Consider the following 19,446-nt stretch of genomic DNA (forward strand, 5'->3'; position numbering starts at 1 on the left):
TCACGGTGGCTAGGATATGTTAACTACCTTGGCTGGTAAACAGGAGGTCGTGAGTTCGATCCCGACCCTGACGGTGCCTGCTGTGTATTTGGAGTTTGCGTGTCTCTCTCATTATCTCATCATGATCACGGTGGCTAGGAGATGTTAACTATCTCGGCTGGTATACAGGAGGTCATGGGTTCCATCCCGACCCTGACGCCTGCTGTATATTTGGAGTTTGCGTGTCTCTCTCACTCTCTCATCATCATCATCATCATCACGGTGGCTAGGAGATGTTAACTACCTCGCCTGGTATACAGGGTCATGGGTTCGATCCAGACCCTGACGTCTGCTCGTATATTTGGAGTCTGCGTGGCTCTCTTTCCGTGGTCGCGTGTATTTTTCTCCGGGTCCTCCGGTTTTCCCTACCACATTTAGAATCAACATCACGCGTTCAGAGTTTTTGGCTGATATCAATTTCCAGACGATATGCCACTGTATTGAGCTATCATTTGTGGCCAGGTCGCTTAAAAAAAAAACTATATAGCCCAGTGGGCCTTACCTGGTAAAATAAAAAAAATAGTTAATAGTTGTTTTTGTTAATTTGCAAACGTAACCTGAGGCATTAGTCTGCCAGTCGGGGGCATTGATTGCTGTTATGTGTGTGTCTATAAACCACAAATGAGTAATTTCGAAATTCGAAAATATGTTGACCGTCACGCCGGCACACGGCGGCACTGCTCTTTGCGTAGGGCGTCACGGGACATGTCACGTCCGATGTGAAGCATTAGTCATATTATTATTATTATCACCACCGCAGTAATAACCAGGGCGGCTGCTGGATTCGAACCGTGATCCCGTCACTGGGCACAGTGGCAAACGCGTTACGAACCAGCACCACACTTTAACGAGAACATAAACCATGCGTCGAGCTGAACACCGCTTCAAACTATATATATAATGGCCATCGCCAGATTGATGGTTATACTGTACTGATGAGTCGGAGTATTGGTGAAACTCCGGTAGAGTGGTCTTGTCTTCTTCTTGGTTCTTTCGGTAAAGTCACGTAGAATGGAAATAATAATAAAAATAAAACATAATAAAAAAATTCTCACGACGTTTCGGCCACAACGCAAGCAGCCGTCCTCAGGTGGAGAACAGGTCTGTCGAGAAGACAGAGTCTGAATGACACACCCCAGGCTTGGAGCGACTATTTAAGCTGGGATGGAGGGGGGAAGAGCGCCTTAACAAAATAATTTGCATATCAAGAGGAATTGAGCATATTTATGGGAAATGCAGATATGCGATTAGTACTTCTTGTGAAATGCGTAGGAGGTTTGGCGGGGGGTTTAAAGTCATTATGCCCATGCATTATGCAGGATTAGCAGCATCAAAGGGAGGGGATAGAGGTTCTTGTCTTGCTGCCTTGTTAAGGTCTGCCACCAATGTTTCCATTGTGGACCAAACCTCGAGGTGCGTTCCTCGTCCTATGAAACCCGCGTAGCTCACCGTCAGGAAGTTCAACCCAATACCACCCCCACCAGCTTTCGTTACAAATCAATTACTGCCACTCGAAACACAGATTCCAATTTCCCGGAACGTCTCGGTCATAGCCGGACAGGTGACAACACTCGAGATTGTGCGAAGATTATCTGCAAGATTGAGTGCATTCTGGGATTTCTTGTTGTGCGCTTTGCTGACTAAATGACTCTCTCGTGAGTGCTATTAGACTCACGCTTCCAGTCAGCACGTGTTTGTTTTTTTTTAAATCTGGCTAACGCATTTTCTCGGTTTGCGACGGAGAGCGCTCGCATTTGTATCCCACCAAAATATTTTTTTTAAGTCACAAACTAACCCTTTTTAAAATTAGATAATAAAAAATACCGTCGACAAACTGCAAAATAGGGATATAGGAAGGCAAATAAATAAATAGAAACCAAGATACAACCCTATCGGCAATAGTTCATATACTCGGGATTGCCCATAAACCTCCGTGAATGTGTTTTCATCTTCGTGTTCAGGGGCAGCTTATCGGCCCGGATTTTCTCTGCTGTGCTGGGGAAGAGCTTCCCGCTAAAGCCTGGAGGGGGGGGGGGTGATGCTGCTGACGATCGTGCACTGCCACGTGCACCGCCACGTGCACCACCACCTGACCCGTCACGTGCACCACCGTCACGTGCACAACCACCACGTGCACCGCCACGTGCACCACCACGTGACCCGTCACGTGCACCACCGTCACGTGCACCGCCACCACGTGCACCACCGTCACGTGCACCACCGTCACGTGCACCACCGTCACGTGCACCACCGTCACGTGCACCACCGTCACGTGCACCACCGTCACGTGCACCACCGTCACGTGCACCACCACCACGTGCACCGCCACGCTCAACCGGCTGTAAAAACAACGACGCTCAGTGCCGCTGCTGGACGCGCGGGGCGAATGGTACGGAGGGGACGTTAAGCTTGCTCGACAGTGGTTAACGTCTCGCCGCCGTGGTGGCTAGGAGATGTTAACTGCCTCGCCCGGTATGCAGGAGGTCGTGGGTTCGATCCCGACTCTGACGACACCTGCTGTATATTTGTAGTTTGCGTGTTTCTCTCTCTCATCATCATCACGGTGGCTAGGAGATGTTAACTGCCTCGCCCGGTATGCAGGAGGTCGTGGGTTCGATCCCAACCCTGACGTCTGCTGTATTTTTGGAGTTTGCGTCTCTCATCATCACGGTGGCTAAGAGATGTTAACTGCCTCGCCCAGTATGCAGGAGGTCGTGGGTGTGATCCCGACCCTGACGTCTGCTGTATTTTTGGAGTTTGCGTGTCTCATCATCATGGTGGCTAAGAGATGTTAACTGCCTCGCCCAGTATGCAGGAGGTCGTGGGTGCGATCCCGACCCTGACGCCTGCTGTATTTTTGGAGTTTGTGTCTCTCTCTCTCTCTCTTATCATCATCACGGTGGCGAGGAGATGTTAACTACCTCGCCGGGTGTACAGGAGGTCGTGGGTTCGATCCCGACCCTGACGCCTGCCGCTGTATATTTGGAGTTTGAGTGTGTCTCTCTCTCCGCCTGGTCGCGAAGATTTTTCTCCGGGTCCTCCGGTTTTGCCCTCCACATTTAGAATCAACATCGCGCGTTCAGAGCATTGGGCTGCTTTAAATTTCCGCATGGCGATGATGAGCCACTTCGTTGAGCTATCATTTGTGGCCAGGTCGCTTCTGAAAAAAGAACAATACAGCTCTGCGAGTCTCACCTGGTGAAATAATAATTTTTGTTGTTTTAGTCTTAATGCTGGGTAACGGAGGCAATGATTTAAATCGTGATTTTGAATGTTGTTGTCCTTTGCCCCGCACATCCGCCTTGGCGCTTTTGGCGTGCACACCAAATACTAATCTTCTTCTTTCATACGGCTGCTGATGTAACGACTTACAGTTTCACATTCAGGTGGTTCAAGCCAGATAACCGCATCAGGAGTAGCAGAGCAGTGCTATCGCTGCGATGCCTCCTTTGTATTTGTGGATCGGGTATTGCTGCATCATTACACGTTGTACTGTGTCTGTTCTGGGTGACCACAGTGGCACTACTGGACAGTTTTCAATTTGACATTTGTGCATCAGGTATCCGCATCTGCCATGGTTTGCGCTGTGGATGCTGTTCAGGGTGGACCGTGAGCTTCGTGGAAGTTCAAACCCCCAGGGATCTTCGACGTTGGGTCTTTGACTGCCGATTTCATTTGACTGAACTTGCAATCTCGAGTTCGTCAGTTCAACCTCCCGGCATTGCAGATGAAACAATGGCACCTCTGATTAGCACGTACGGTGCGAAAGAAGTTCAACGTACATACATACTGCCCATAGACTAACACTACCCATAGACTCAACAATGAAAGAAGTTCAACAAACATACATGCATTCATTCAATATGATTTGACAAAGGGAGCCCAAGCAGTTTCTAACGTTAATGCCTTTGAACAGGGACTGGTGGCTGTGCACGTGCCCTGTAATCCAGCACTGTCGAGGCAATCAGAGTTGGTGAATCACGGCACATATGTTCGTATGTGCATTGCACTTCTTACGCGCCGTACGTAGCCAACCGTGTTAATCGGAGGTGCGAGGGAAGGACAACAAACGAAACACAAAAAGCAGTTCTAACGAAATGAGTTTTCAATTTGGGATTGTTACATTGCGTCGAAGAGGATGTCATACTCTGGCTTGCCAGCAAAAATGTGGACTCCGTCTGCTCTGGCTGTGTGGGATCGAGCGTTTCCCCCTCGCACGCGTGGGTTTTCTCCGGGTGCTCCGGTTTCCTCCCGCGAGAAAATGCTCATGAGTTGGCCGATAACGCCTTGACATGTAGAGGACTGCAGACCTTGGGTAATTGTTGGCGCCGGCTCATCCCGTGGCTGCTGCTGCCTTCCCCGCTTGTCCAGTTCCCCACGCCTCTGAGTTCTTCTCTCTCTATACGAGAGCGAGCGAATATTGCGCGGGCGGCTCGTTACAAGTTGCAATTGCAATTTATATTCCACCATTCCACTGGGTGATTACGATGATGACATCGTGGCGATGATTATAGTGATGACTATAACGTCATTTCCGTAGCTGCTGTTGCTGCTGTGCTGACTTGACCTTCAGGGGGGGTTGTAATACCGCGCAAGTCTGCGTTGCAATGAAGAGAGCAGTATTACCATACACGGCTTACAACAGTTGCAATCATTTACGAGGACGATGACAAACAACGGTGCCGTGCAGAGAAAACTCATAACAGTAACGTGAATAACATATTCGTGTTTTTTTCTTTTGCAGGTGCAAGTGTGCGAAAAGGACTCAACGCGCCGCGCAATGTCGTGTCTGCAAATCTCTTTCTGAATTGCCCTTGAAAGAGCTTACAAGGACAGCGGTTATTCTTGTGAGAGCGGCGAGAATACAATGGGAAGACTTTTGCCCTCGTCCAGTCAGAAGATGAAATCCGAACGCCGAATCCCAACCCCCCCCCCCCGCCTTTGCTGTCAGCTTGGAGTCATGTACTCCCTTTAATCTTTTCTTTCTCCAAATTTCATCCCAATTGTGCTATCGATGTCATGTCGTGAGCTAAGAAGCACCCATTCGGATCTGTCGTGCAGCAGTGTGTAACCCTTCATCGTGTGACAGCGAAGCCGATATTTTTGCATACTCGCAACTGGCATTTTTCGCGTGCCAAATTTAGCACGCGGGTAAAATGTTAATGTGTAGGCATCGGTGAGCGCGCTGAGATCATCAACTCTCTTTCACTCTCTCCAGACTCGAGAACCCAGATTAGTCACTGGGTTGCAAACTCAGAATCTCAGCAGTGCCAGCACTGTTGAGATGCGACCTCTGGGCCTTGTAAGCGGTGAACTCTCTCACGGTGGTGAGATGTTAACTACCTCGCCTGGTATGCAGGAGGTCGTGGGTTCGATCCCGGCCTTGACGCCTGCTGTATATGTGGAGTTTAGATGTCTCTCTCCCCGTGGTGGCATTGCATTTTTTTCCGGGTTCTCTGGTTTAGAGTATTTGGCTAGCTATACATTTCCACGTAATAAGCCACTTCGTTGAGCTATCATTTGTGGCCAGGTCGTTTCTGAAAAAGAGCTACATAGCTCAGTGGGCCTGACCTGGTGAAATAAAAAATATAGTTTATAGTGTAATCGTTTATAGCAGCGACCTGGCCACAAATGATAGCTCAACGAAGTGGCTCATCACCGTCATGCGGAAATTTAAAGCAGCCCAATGCTCTGAACGCGCGATGTTGATTCTAAATGTGGAGGGGAAATCCTGAGGACCCGGAGAAAAATCCACGCGACCACGCGGACAGAGAGAGACACTAGTGTTAATTTATAGCAGCCAAATGACTCTAAAACGAGGTCGTTATCCATTCCGTGGAATGGCTGAGCACTGTTAAACGGTACAGCCAAATACTCTAAACGCGTGGTGTTAATTCTAAATGTGGAGGTAAAAACCGGAGGACCCGGGTGAAACTATACAGCAGGCGTCAGGGATCGGGATCGAACCCACGACCTCCTGCATACCAGACGAGGTAGTTAACATCTCCTAGCCACTGTGATGATGATGAGAGAGAGACAAACGCAAACTCCAAATATACAGCAGGCGTCAGGGTCGCGATCGGGATCGAACCCACGACCTCCTGCATACCAGGCGAGGTAGTTAACATCTCCTAGCCACCGTGATGATGATGAGAGAGAGAGACACGCAAACTCCAAATATACAGCAGGCGTCAGGGTCGGGATCGAACCCACGACCTCCTGTATACCAGGCGAGGTAGTTAACATCTCCTAGCCACCGTGATGATGATGAGAGAGGGAGACACGCAAACTCCAAATATACAGCAGGCGTCAGGGTCGCGATCGGGATCGAACCCACGACCTCCTGCATACCAGGCGAGGTAGTTAACATCTCCTAGCCACCGTGGTGTCCCAATCAGGTCCGGAGGCTGGCCTCTCTCCTGCTGTTAGACCTTTTGACCCAAGCTGCAATATTGACACACAGCGTGAGGGGCCATGATAGACGACACCATATATGTATTTACAGGCCTACATTGATCAACTTTGCACGGAGGCCTCCGTCGATTAAACATCAGCAGGATTTACATCAACGAAGGAATGTGTTAAAGCAATCGAAGATAATTGTTATATTATTCGAAAATTAATTAATTATCCAGAGTTAAATCACCGTGGCGTCTGGCTGTCTGGCTGGAAGCAACGTCCCACAGTGATATGGGCAGCGATTGTCATTCGTCCAATGAGGATACCCACAGAGCAGTCCTATTTAATTCGATTAAAATGCTGTATACGGTACGGTCTAGGCATGACAAAGCAATGAATGTACATTTAGTATAGAACGCAGGATATTTCCAGTAACCCCAATTATGCTGATAGTAAACCACCGCTTGGGAAATTTTACATGAGGCCTCCATAGCTTAATCGACCCTGTGCCCCCAGTGAGCCTCTGGGGGGTTGCGTTTGATGGGAAATCTGGCTGCGTGTTTCAATCGCCCTCCAAATGATGAATGCAATTTCCCCATACACCAGCTGCACCCATTGCTCTTTGATCCAAGGAGGATATTGTCTACGGTACATTCTGTTTCAATGTATTTTATAATCTAGGCAACTAGATTTTTGGTTTAGGGTCTCGGGCCGAAAACAGTGGCTCTTAACCTGGGGTGCACACCCCCCTTGGGGTTATCGAGATGCCCTTTCTGGGGGTGCAAGACATGGGCAGGTTTTTTTTTAGAAGTTAAATCATCGAAACACAAATTAAACACGGGGCACGTAAGTACAACAACTTACTTTGTTTTAATTAAACCTATTTATATATTAATATATAAAAAGTAACCCGTAAAAACAAAGTTTTTCACTATAAATCCTTTATATGCGTGGCATCGGTTTTATTTTACTATTCATTTCTGTTTTTCTTGAGTAAGAGTTTCATTTTTATCACATTGGTATTTTAAATTAAATATAAAAAAAACATTTCCTAAAAAGTGGAAAATTTTGGAAAAAAATTTTCACGAAAATAAATTGTCACGCACAACGAGTCTGTGTGCAAAATGTCAGCTCGACTGGATCACGGGAAGTGGGTTAAAAAACGACCGAAAGATTTGCACGGTCGTAAGCGCGCAAGCAAGCAAGTGAACTTAATATAAAGGATTTAAAAAATATGTATATAAAAAAATGATTTTGAATCAAAGGGTTGCAAGGCTGTAGTAATGTGGCCTAAAACATGCTAGGACTTTACTTGACAGGGATGACACGGGAAATGCATCGCGTAAAATAATAATGTTCAGAATCGTTGTGGAGAATACAAATAACGAAAATACACAAGCAGGTGATATGTTTCCTTCACGAAAGCCGCCTCTCCACAAAAATAAATAAAAGTATCCATTACTCAACCCAACAGCTACAGCCAGGGCCTTCTGGGAGTGCACCGTTTGAGCAGCGTTGTTTCAACACAAGCAAAACTGTGGATCAGTATTGACACGCAGTGGCTCGTCAGCAGAGTAAGGCTTGCTTGGGAATCAATGCTGGCGAAATGCCGCTCTCTTACAGGTGCAGTGACATAGAATTGGTCACTAAGCAGCATAGCAATGGCTGCTGGCAGGGAAGGGGATCTGCAGCTTGAAGCAGCCCTGACTGATAGCAGGCCACGTGATAGATCTGAGAGGATCAAGGGTAAAGGCTACGGAAGGGACACGTCGAGAGCCTGCTAGTAGGTTCCAGAAGGGGGGAGTGGTCGGGGCGGAGCGAGGCCCACGCTGGGAGGATAAAAGGGGACCCCGAGCGGGAGCTCGGGGCTGTCGTTTGGAATGGGATCCCAGTCTTGTTGCTGCTGAAGATCGTCGCCATCGTCGCTGTGAGTCTCGTGCCTTCGTGGCTGTCGTCTCCACTTGATAATTGCGCTGCTAGACGTAGATGGCTGTCTCGGTTCAGCGCCGTCAGTGTCAGACGGCTAGTGTTGTGTGTAGGCTAGCAACCAGTGTAGAGTTGCGTATAAGCGAGAGACTGAGAGTGTGTAACAGTGTAGGGTGTGTGTTGTATAAAGTGTAACAGAGTGTGCTCGGTGTTTAATTAAAGAATTGCCTCCAAGAGTTACGTCTCCAAGTCAGTCATTACACAGGCACGGACTTGTTTCGATATTTAGTGTCTCATCAGCAGATTAAGGCTTGCTTGGGAATCAATCCTGGCGAATTGCTGCTCTCTTGCAGGCGAAATGACTCTGACGACTGTCTTACTAGGATCCTCTTTTACACGCTTTTATTTAACTCACCTCTGTCTGTTGTATCCTCAACTCTGTCTGTTGTCGTAGCCTCAAATCTTGTAACTCAATTCTAACCCACTTGCCAATGTCGTATCGACTGCAAACTTGGTATACGTATGTCATATTGATGACAATACTATATTCTATCATTAAAAATAATAAAATATTTTAAGCAATATTTTCTATATGTTATGTTTCGGCTTGGGTCTAAGTGTCCACGCTCAACTCACGTTGGCTATAAATCACCACGGCCACTTACATTGTGGCAAGCTTCGGGGCCACTTCCTGGAGTCGTGGAGTTCTGCCATTACTCGTACGGTACATTTCATTAAAGCGTCTTTAAAAAAATAGTATTTTTAAATTCTAGATTTGAAGCTTTCGTGACTGCAAGGATTCATATTCTTAGGTTTTTTCGGTAAAGTCACGTAGGTAAAACATTAAAATTTATAAAAGTAAAATCCTCATTTACCTGATACAGCTGTCGTGGCTGTGACGGTTCCACCTGAAGACGGAAGCTTGTGTTGCCTCCGAAACGTCGTGATTTTTATTTTATTTTACTTTTATTAATTTTAATGTTTTACCTACGTGACTTTACCGAAAAAAACCTAAGAATAGTATTTTGAAATATTACTTATTTTATGAAGACGCAGTAACAACACTAGGTCCGGGCATTCGCGCTTGGTGTTGAAGCTCCCTCGAACGTCCCCTTCTCCCCTTGTGCTCTGCCTTTTTATCCTTTTCGAGCCCCCCTTTCTCGAATCTTCCCTCGCTGTTCCCCCCCCCTTTCCGCAGCCAATCCCAGTCCTTCTGCTCTGACGGTTCCCAACCGTTTCCTCTGGGTCCCATTCTGTTTCTCGCCTTTTCCCGTTCAAAAACCTTCTCCTCTAATCACTACAAAAGCCCTGCCTCCCGACCAATCACCGTGGAGGCCTCTTTCCGCCAATAGGATACATTGGTTCTAGATTTGAAGTGACTGCAAGGATTCATACTCCCAGGTTTTTTTTCGGTAAAGTCACGTAGGAAAAAAAAAAATTAAAATTAATAAAAGTAATAATAGAAATAAAATAATAAATCACGACGTTTCGGAGGCAACACAAGTCTCTAAATCTAGCTGTGACGGTCCCACCTGATGAGGGAGACTTGTGTTGCCTCCGAAACGTCGTGATTTATTATTTTATTTCTATTATTACTTTTATTAATTTTATTTTTTACCTACGTGACTTTACCGACAAAAAACCTGGGAGTAGGATGCATTGGCTTGTGGTGAGTGCTTGTTAATTGTGGTCATTGCACAGGCACGGACTGGTTTAGACATTCAATGTCTCATCAGCAGAAGTAAGGCTTGCTTTGGAATCAATGCTGGCGAAATGCCGTTCTAACTGGTATAGGAAACAGCATTGCATGGAAATTGTATCAGAGTACGAAGGGGCCATCACGCGATTTTGGACGACTTTTGACCCCCCCACCCCTTCGTCACACGACGTCACAAAAAGTCAGACCCCCCCTCAAATATGACGTCACAAAGCTCTACTCCCCCCCCCCCCCACAAAAAAAATGCTTCAAATGGCTTTAAACTATTGTCATTGTAGTGCGTATTTAATGTGGCGCTGCACTCTGATGTTGTAGGAGAAAACATTTATTAAAAAGTCTATTTCATTAAGTAAAACGTGTTGTCTATATTTATTTAAAGTTGCGCATTTTGATGTGACGTCACATTTCTCAACCCCCCCCCCCCCTCGTCACACATCGTCACAAATGTCTGACCCCCCCCTCCCAAGCGCGTGACGTCATTTATGGACGGCCCCTTAATGTTAGATGCATAAATTTGGTTCTTCAATGCGAGTGGTTGTTGTGTGTGATCAATCTCAATCTAGCAAAGACGCACAGAATTCCTTGGAGGAATGCAGTCTGCATTCTGCCTAAACTGTTTTTATTATGATGAATATAGCGTTTATTCGTGCCGGCTTGACTTTAATTTTATATTTTTATTCCGTTCTTGTTTAAACTACCGAATAAATGAAGACCTGTATAGATTTAGACAAAGGTAATGTAAAATGAAATGAAGACACTCGATGAAAAATACTTCACGCCAAAGCTAAAATATTTGTTTTCACAAACGTTCTGGATTACGCAACACAATGAGCAATTAGTCGTTACACCCGCCACCACCCGACACAGCCAATTAGTAAGGTTTGTCACGTAAACAGAACGTGCTAATTCATTACTAGTACAGCACTAGTGTATAGTAGTGTATAGTCTAGTGTATAGTAGTGTATAGTGTAGTGTATAGTAGTGTAGTGTATAGTGTAGTGTATAGTGTAGTGTATAGTAGTGTATAGTGTAGTGTATAGTAGTGTAGTGTATAGTGTAGTGTATAGTAATGTATAGTGTAGTGTATAGTAGTGTAGTGTATAGTGTAGTGTATAGTAGTGTATAGTGTAGTGTATAGTAGTGTAGTGTATAGTGTAGTGTATAGTAGTGTATAGTAGTGTATAGTGTAGTGTATAGTAGTGTAGTGTATAGTGTAGTGTATAGTAGTGTATAGTGTAGTGTATAGTGTAGTGTATAGTAGTGTATAGTGTAGTGTATAGTAGTGTATAGTGTAGTGTATACTGTATAGTGTAGTGTATAGTAGTGTATAGTGTAGTGTATAGTAGTGTATAGTGTAGTGTATAGTAGTGTATAGTGTAGTGTATAGTGTAGTGTATAGTAGTGTATAGTAGTGTATAGTGGAGTGTATAGTGTAGTATATAGTGTAGTATAGTGTAGTGTATAGTAGTGTATAGTAGTGTATAGTAGTGTATAGTGGAGTGTATAGTGTAGTGTATAGTGTAGTATATAGTAGTGTATAGTGTAGTGTATAGTGTAGTGTATAGTAGTGTATAGTGTACTGTACTAGTACAGCACTGGTGTGTTGGAGAAGAAATCCAAAATATTTACAATCCGAGTACGACGTTTCGCCAGTAATTACAACCGGCTTCATCAGGCGACAGATCGCGAAAGCCAAAGTGTTAAACTGGCAATTAACAAGCCAACGGTGCCATCCGTGGGAAGAAAAAAAACGAGTCGATGCATTGCAAGTTACAGCACGACGCGTCGCATGTTGAATGTTTTAAAACTGCACGAATCTCACGCAAGAGCAATCAGCGCGAGTGCATAACTTTGATTTTAAGCTTTCGTGACTGCAGGAATCCATACCCTTTGGTTCTTTCGGTAAAGTCACGTAGTGTAGAAAATAAAATAAATCACGCTTGTGTTGCGCCCGAAACGTCGTGATTTTTTTTTTTATGCCTACGTGACTTCACCGAAAGAACTAAAGAGTCTGCATAACTTTGTGACAGGAACGTCTGAAGCATTTTTCCACATAAAGCGCCGCAACAAATAAGAACGGTGAAAGATTTCTCCGTTCTATATTCTCAACGAAACTATGTTTTTTAAATCCTTTATATTAAGTTCACTTGCTTGCTTGCACGCTTACGACCGTGCAAATCTTTCGGTCGTTTTTTAACCCACTTCCCGTGATCAAATCGAGCTGACATTTTGCACACAGACTCGTTGTGCGTGACAATTTATTTTCGTGAAAATTTTTTTTCTAAATTTTACACTTTTTAGGAAAAAATAGATTATATTTAATTACCAATTGTTTAATGGTGGCAGGCAATCATCTGACCCATAGGTGGCAGCCATCTCAAGCCAGAGGACGAGAGGACTCTAGCCGCCACGCACTTTGTTTTTACGGGTTAATTTTTTATTTTAGCAGGTAAGGCCCACCGAGTGACCTGTCTCTTTAGTTTTTTTTTTCAAGAAGTAAAACCTGCCCGCAAATGACAGTTCAACGAAGTGGCTTATCACGTGGACATTGATATACCATACTCTTAGTTTCTTCGGTAAAGTCACGTAGGTAAAAAAATGAAATAAAAATTAATAAAATAAAATAATAATAAATCACGACGTTGCTGTGACGGTCCCACCTGATGACGGAGACTTGTGTTGCCTCCGAAGCGTCGTGATTTTTTATTCTTTTATTTTATTAATTTCATTTTTTTTACCTACGTGACTTTACCGAAACAACTAAGAGTATGAATCCTTGCAGTCACGAAAGCTTCAAATCTACAATTGATATACCAGCCAAATACGCTGAACGCACATCGATTCTAAATGTGGAGGGAAAAAAACCGGAGGATTCGGAGAAAAATCCGTGCGACCACTGGAAAGAGAGAGAGGGAGACATGCAGGCGTCATATACACAGCAGGTGTCAGGGCCGGAATCGAACCCACGACCTCCTGTATTCGAAAAAGACTGCAGTGTCAAATATGGTCCGTTATCCAATGGGAATGTGAATGCTTGACCCTATATAAACACGTGTCTCTAAATAGCTCTCTTCATACGCTACAGTAATTTTGCTGGAGCAGTCACACCTGATGACGGATGCTTGTGTTGCTTCCGAAACGTCGTGATTTAATTTGGTTGTTTTATTTTAACTTTATTTTGTTTTCACCTATGTGACTTTACCGAAAAACCCCAAAGAGTACGGATTCTTGCAGTCACGAAAACGTCAAATCTAGAATTACAAAGACCCTATAGGGCAAGGATGTTAAATTATTAATTGACAGACATCATGAGTGACATAAATGTTAAACAATTCATTGGCAGACACAAGATGAGTGACATAAATGTGTTACGAAGAGGCAGCGGGAACAACAAAAACATTAATGAGAATATTTAGAGCAAAGCAGGGTTAGATTTTCTTTGACATGTAATGAGAAAACAAGAGACTGAATATAAATGGTTTTTGACTCGGGAAATTATAGGTAGAACAAGAGGCTGGGGAAGAGAGTTAATGGTTGGATGCAACTGTGGGAGCATCTAATGCAAAGTTCTTGAGCAAATATTCTTAGATTTTTTCGGTAAAGTCACGTAGGTAAAAAAATAAAATTAATAAAATAAAAATAAAATTAATTTAAAATCACCACGTGTCGGAGGCAACACAGGCTTCCGTCTGACTGCAGTCTATTCATAGTCTCAATCCGCACCTTACCATAAAAATAAAAAGTGTGCCGTTCCTGGCCCTTCCCCCCCCCCTCAACCATTATATATACGGAGTGGTATCTCTTGTAATCTCTCATTTACTTGATACAGCTGTCGGGCTGTGACGGTTCCACCTGAAGACGGAAGCTTGTGTTGCCTCCGAAACGTCGTGATTTTTATTTTATTTTACTTTTATTAATTTTTTACCTACGTGACTTTACCGAAAAAACCTAAGAATATGAATCCTTGCAGTCACGAAAGCTTCAAATCTAGAATTCTTGAGCAAATATCATGGACACAGCTAAATGGACGGAAGGCCATGGTCGCTGACATTTTTGAAAAAGGACATGGCAGAGAGAGAGAGAGATATTAAAATATAAAAAATTAATGAATACATTCATATGAACCTACTGTACATGAAACGAAAGTGTGTATTGTATTCCTTGCGAGGCTTTGGGGAAACTGATGGGATTTTTTGTTGTTTGGGAAGGGGAGTTTGAGATTGGTTTAACACGCAATAGGAGGCTTTCGCGACCAAAATTATCCATAATACAGGTTCGTGGGTTGGATCGCGTAAATATAAATGTGTCGTTAAACCCGCCACCACCCGACACAGCGAATTAGTAAGGATTGTCACGTAAACAAAACGTGGCAATTCTTTACTAGTACAGCAAACTTTTTTGTTGGAGAGTAAACCCACTACAACATTTACAATTCGAGTACGACATTTCACCAACTCTGGCTGTCGCCTGACGAGGCTGGTTGTAATTACTGGCGAAACGTCGTACTTGAATGGTAAATGTTGTGGGTTTATTCTCCAACACATCGGTGTGCTGTACTAGTAACGTGCACGCGCAACGAGGAAATTAACATCTCACGGTGGCGAGATGTTAATTCCCTCGCCTGATATGCAGAAAGTCGTGGGTTTGATTTTGACCCTGACGCCTGCTGCTGTATATTTGGAGTTTGCGTGTCTCTCTCTCTCATCATCATCACGGTGGCGAGATGTTAATTCCCTCGCCTGATATGCAGAAAGTCGTGGGTTTGATTTTGACCCTGACGCCTGCTGCTGTATATTTGGAGTTTGCGTGTCTCTCTCTCTCTCATCATTATCACGGTGGCTAGGAGATGTTAACTACCTCGCCTGGTGTGCAGGAGGTCGTGTGTTCGATCCTGACCCTGACCCTGACGCCTGCTGTTGTATATTTGGAGTTTGCGTGTCTCTCTCTCTCTCATCATTATCACGGTGGCTAGGAGATGTTAACTACCTCGCCTGGTGTGCAGGAGGTCGTGGGTTCGATCGCGACCCTGACGACGCCTGCTGCTGTATATTTGGAGTTTGCCTGTCTCTCTCTCTCATCATCATCACGGTGGCTAGGAGATGTTAACTACCTCGCCTGGTGTGCAGGAGGTCGTGTGTTCGATCCTGACCCTGACCCTGACGCCTGCTGCTGTATATTTGGAGTTTGCTTGTGTCTCTCTCTCATCATCATCACGGTGGCTAGGAGATGTTAACTACCTCGCCTGGTGTGCAGGAGGTCGTGTGTTCGATCCTGACCCTGACGCTGACGCCTGCTGCTGTATATTTGGAGTTTGCTTGTCTCTCTCTCGCCGTGGTCGCGTGGATTTTTTCCGGGTGTTCCGGGTTTTCCCTTCACGTTTAGAAACAACATCAACGTGCGTTTCGAGCATTTGGCTGCAATAAATGTCCACGTGATGATAAGCCACTTTCGTTGAGCTACCGTTTGGGCCGTCCATAAATGACGTCACGCGACTTTGGACGATTTTTGACCCCCCCCCCTCGTCACACGGCGTCACAAAAAATCAGACCCCCCTCAAATATGACGTCACAAAGCTCTACCCCCACCCCCCAAATCGCTTTAAACTATTGTCATTGTAGTGCGTATTTAATGTGGCGCTGCACTCTGATGTTGTAGGAGAAATCATTTATTAAAAAGTATATTTAATTAAGTAGAACGTGTTGTCTATATTTATTTAAAGTTGAGCATTTTGGTGTGACGTCACATTTCTCAAACCCCCCCCCCCTTCGTCACACATCGTCACAAATGTCTAACCCCCCCCCCCCCTAGGTGCGTGACGTCATTTATGGACGGCCCGTTACCTGGTAAAAAAATAAAAAAATAAACTGGTTTTGGTCTTTAGTTTCAATGTCTGTTACACAGACGTTATGCACACACCCATGGCTTTCAGCTCATCTATATCAGATGAGGGGGAATCATGGTGTAACTGTCATGCACGTGAACTCAGCAACTGTGAAATGTTGTAATGGAAAGAAAGAGGATTGATGGCGCCACTGCATTTGGGCAGAATTAGACTAATTTATGTTGGTGCTGATTGGTAGGATGGGGGTGGTTTAGTGTTTTATTTATTTGTGTTTGGGTGATTTGTTTACCTTTCTTGTACTTTGCATTCCTGTTGTGTTTTTGTACTGATTGTTGGTGTAACGTTCCTACCCCGTGCCCCCTCCTGGACATCTGTGAATAAAGCTTATCAAATTCATTCTCTTTGTTGTTTTCGGTAAAGTCATGTAGGTAAAAAATAAAATAAATATAATTAAATTGAATGAAAACAACTAAAATAAAATTAAATCAAAATTTATTTTTTACCTACGTGACTTTACCGAAAAAAACAAAGAGTATGAATCCTTGCAGTCACGAAAACTTCAAATCTAGAGTTTATCAGATTCCTTCAGTTCAAATGCATATTCTGATTCTGAAGTGCTGCTATCGCAATGCAAGAAAACATGAATTAAAACCAACTTAACATGACCGTCAATCACAACTGTGCTCTTCAATTGAAAAAAAAAATGGTAAATATAATTGGAAAATGGCTCTGCCCTTCTGTATCACCACGTGAAAAAGTGATCTCTCTCTCTGTATATGTTTTTTTTCTTTTAAGGCAGTAGCATTGGGCAACATCTGGCTTTAATTCCAATTAACTGCCTTGCAGTGGCATTCATTTGCGATTATGTGTCCATTTGTCAGGAATTGTGCACATTCTGTGTGCGATGTTTTGGCACGTTTATTGGCTACAAACCTGCGGCTCTAAACAAATGATATACACTGTGTCATGCACACAACGTAAAGTGATTAATGTACTTCATGCATTATACATGCTAACTCTTTGTATGGTTAGAGAGTACTACAGTCTTGCTTAAGCAAAATTACATTGCAGGGTTTTCCGGTGGCTTCCTAACGTCAACCCTGGAAGCATTCGTCCTCGGTTAGAGCTCCCAAAGCAAAACGAATTGATTGCGTGGAAATAAAGACTGATAAATGGCCACCGAAATGGATGAATAGATAAATTAGTTGTAAGTAAAGATTGTTCGCGTTGGGGACAGGAGAGAAGGATTGTGGGCCATGGCGAGGGTGAGTGGAGTCATGGGGGAGGAGCAGAAGAGGAGGAGGGAGAGAGAGAGGGAAAGACGTTGAGATGCATTCATGGCCCGATGAAAGTGCACGGGGTAGAAGATGGAAGCACTGATATATGGGGGCGATATTGGTTTTTTTCCCCATTACCCTTGGTCGTTTATTACTTAAATGACTGCGGTGACCTGTTTAAGAATTGGCAGGCAAATAAGCCATCTCCGGCAGGCAGGCCCGTCGTTAGCAGGGCGCATTCGAGGGGGGGGGGATGTGAAAAATCACAGAAAGTATGAACAATCATCTTCTTGGTTTTTTCGGTAAAGTCAAGTAGAAAGGAAGTAATAAAATAATAATAAATATAAAACATAATAACATAATAAAATTGTCAGACTTCCCTTCTACGTGACTTTACCGAAAAAACCAAGAAGATGAATCCCTGCAGTCACGAAAGCTTTAAATCGAAATATGAACAATCAGTTAAACGATTGTCACAGACCGTGCTGTTGTTTGTCTGGAAATTGCATATCGGGTCATTGACATTCATTTTCATTTGAAGTGACGGAGCTTTATTGAACCCTGGGATGGGCGTTGTGAATATCTCTCGTTCAAGGACGACGGTGAATACGCAAACACATTTACCAGGCAAGGCCCCACTAATGCTAGAATATATTTTTCAGAAGCGACTTGGCCACAAATCATCGCACAGCAGAGTGGTCTTAACAGGTGTAATTTCATAGCGGCCAAATATTCTCAATGCACGTCGATTCTAAATGTGGAGGGAAAAACCGGAGGACCTGGAGAAAAATGCACGTGCCAACGGGGAGAGAGACATGGAGACTCGAAATATACAGGCGGTAGAGTCGGGCGAGGGATTTAGGAACCGTCCATAAATGACGTCACGCACCTAGGGGGGGGGGGGGGGTCAGACATTTGTGACGATGTGTGACGAGGCGGGGGGGGGATTAGAAATGTGACGTCACGTAAAAATGCGCAACTTGAAATAAATATAGACAACACGTTCTACTCATATTCTTAGTTCTTTCGGTAAAATCTTAATTTTAGAACTTTCGTGACTGCAGGAATTATTATTTGTTTCTTTCGGTTAAGTCACGTCTAAAGATAAAATAATAAATTAAATTAAATAATAGAATACGACGTTTCGATTGCAACACAAGCAATCATCATCAGGTATAATGAAATAGCGACATAAAATCTAACCAGAAAACTATAGACAGACATATTAGCAGACAGATATCACCAAGATACATAGCGAGAGCAACACAGGTAACAGAGAGGGGTGATCGTCTCTGTGTGGTTAATTTTAGTGTGTCCTTCTCCTGATTTTCAGGCTTGCTTGCCGTGCCATCGCATTCGCAGCACCACGTATGTTGACCACTCATTGATATGCTATTTTTTTCTCTAACCCTCCTCCCTCTCTCTGCCTCCGCCCCCCCTCTGTCTATTTAAGGCCACCACACAGAGACGATCACCCCTCTCTGTTACCTGTGTTGCTCTCGCTATGTATCTTGGTGATATCTGTCTGCTAATATGTCTGTCTATAGTTTTCTGGTTAGATTTTATGTCGCTATTTCATTATACCTGATGATGATTGCTTGTGTTGCAATCGAAACGTCGTATTCTATTATTTAATTTAATTTATTATTTTATCTCTTTCGGTAAAGTCACGTAGAAGGGAAATAATAAAACAATACAAATATAATGTGACGCCGTGTGACGAAGGGGGGGGGGGTCAAAATCGTCCAAAATCGCGTGACGTCATTTATGGACGGCCCCTTAACGTCTCGTCACCGTGTGCTGTTATGCAGAATATAGAGTCACGTGACTTTACCGAAATATCCAAGAATATGAATCCCTGCAGTCACGAAAGCTTCAAATCGAAATTTCACGTTCGTTTTGTGATGCATGTATATAACACGTACTGTTCGCCTTTTGGCGTTCTCTGCTCTGACACTGGTGAGACTAGGCCATAAATAAGCCTGTCCCTGGTGTAGGTCAATCCGTTTCAAGGACAATTCCATATATTCATTATCAGAGCATGTTTGTTTGCATGTTCACCACAAGTACTCTGTGTGGTTAATGCAGACTTGATTCCTTGCAAAAAGGTTTCTATTGGGTGTTGGAACATCTTAGCACCTCTTGTTTTATTACCAGAAAAGGTTAGACCTATTCTTATTTTTTCATACTTTTAAAAAACTGCCATAAAGGTCTCATTATGTGTAGAATACAGTTGGGTAATCGTA

Source organism: Lampetra planeri, chromosome 60 (genome assembly GCF_965212315.1).
Source record: "Lampetra planeri chromosome 60, kcLamPlan1.2.h2, whole genome shotgun sequence".
In the NCBI taxonomy this organism is placed as follows: Eukaryota; Metazoa; Chordata; class Hyperoartia; order Petromyzontiformes; family Petromyzontidae; genus Lampetra; species Lampetra planeri.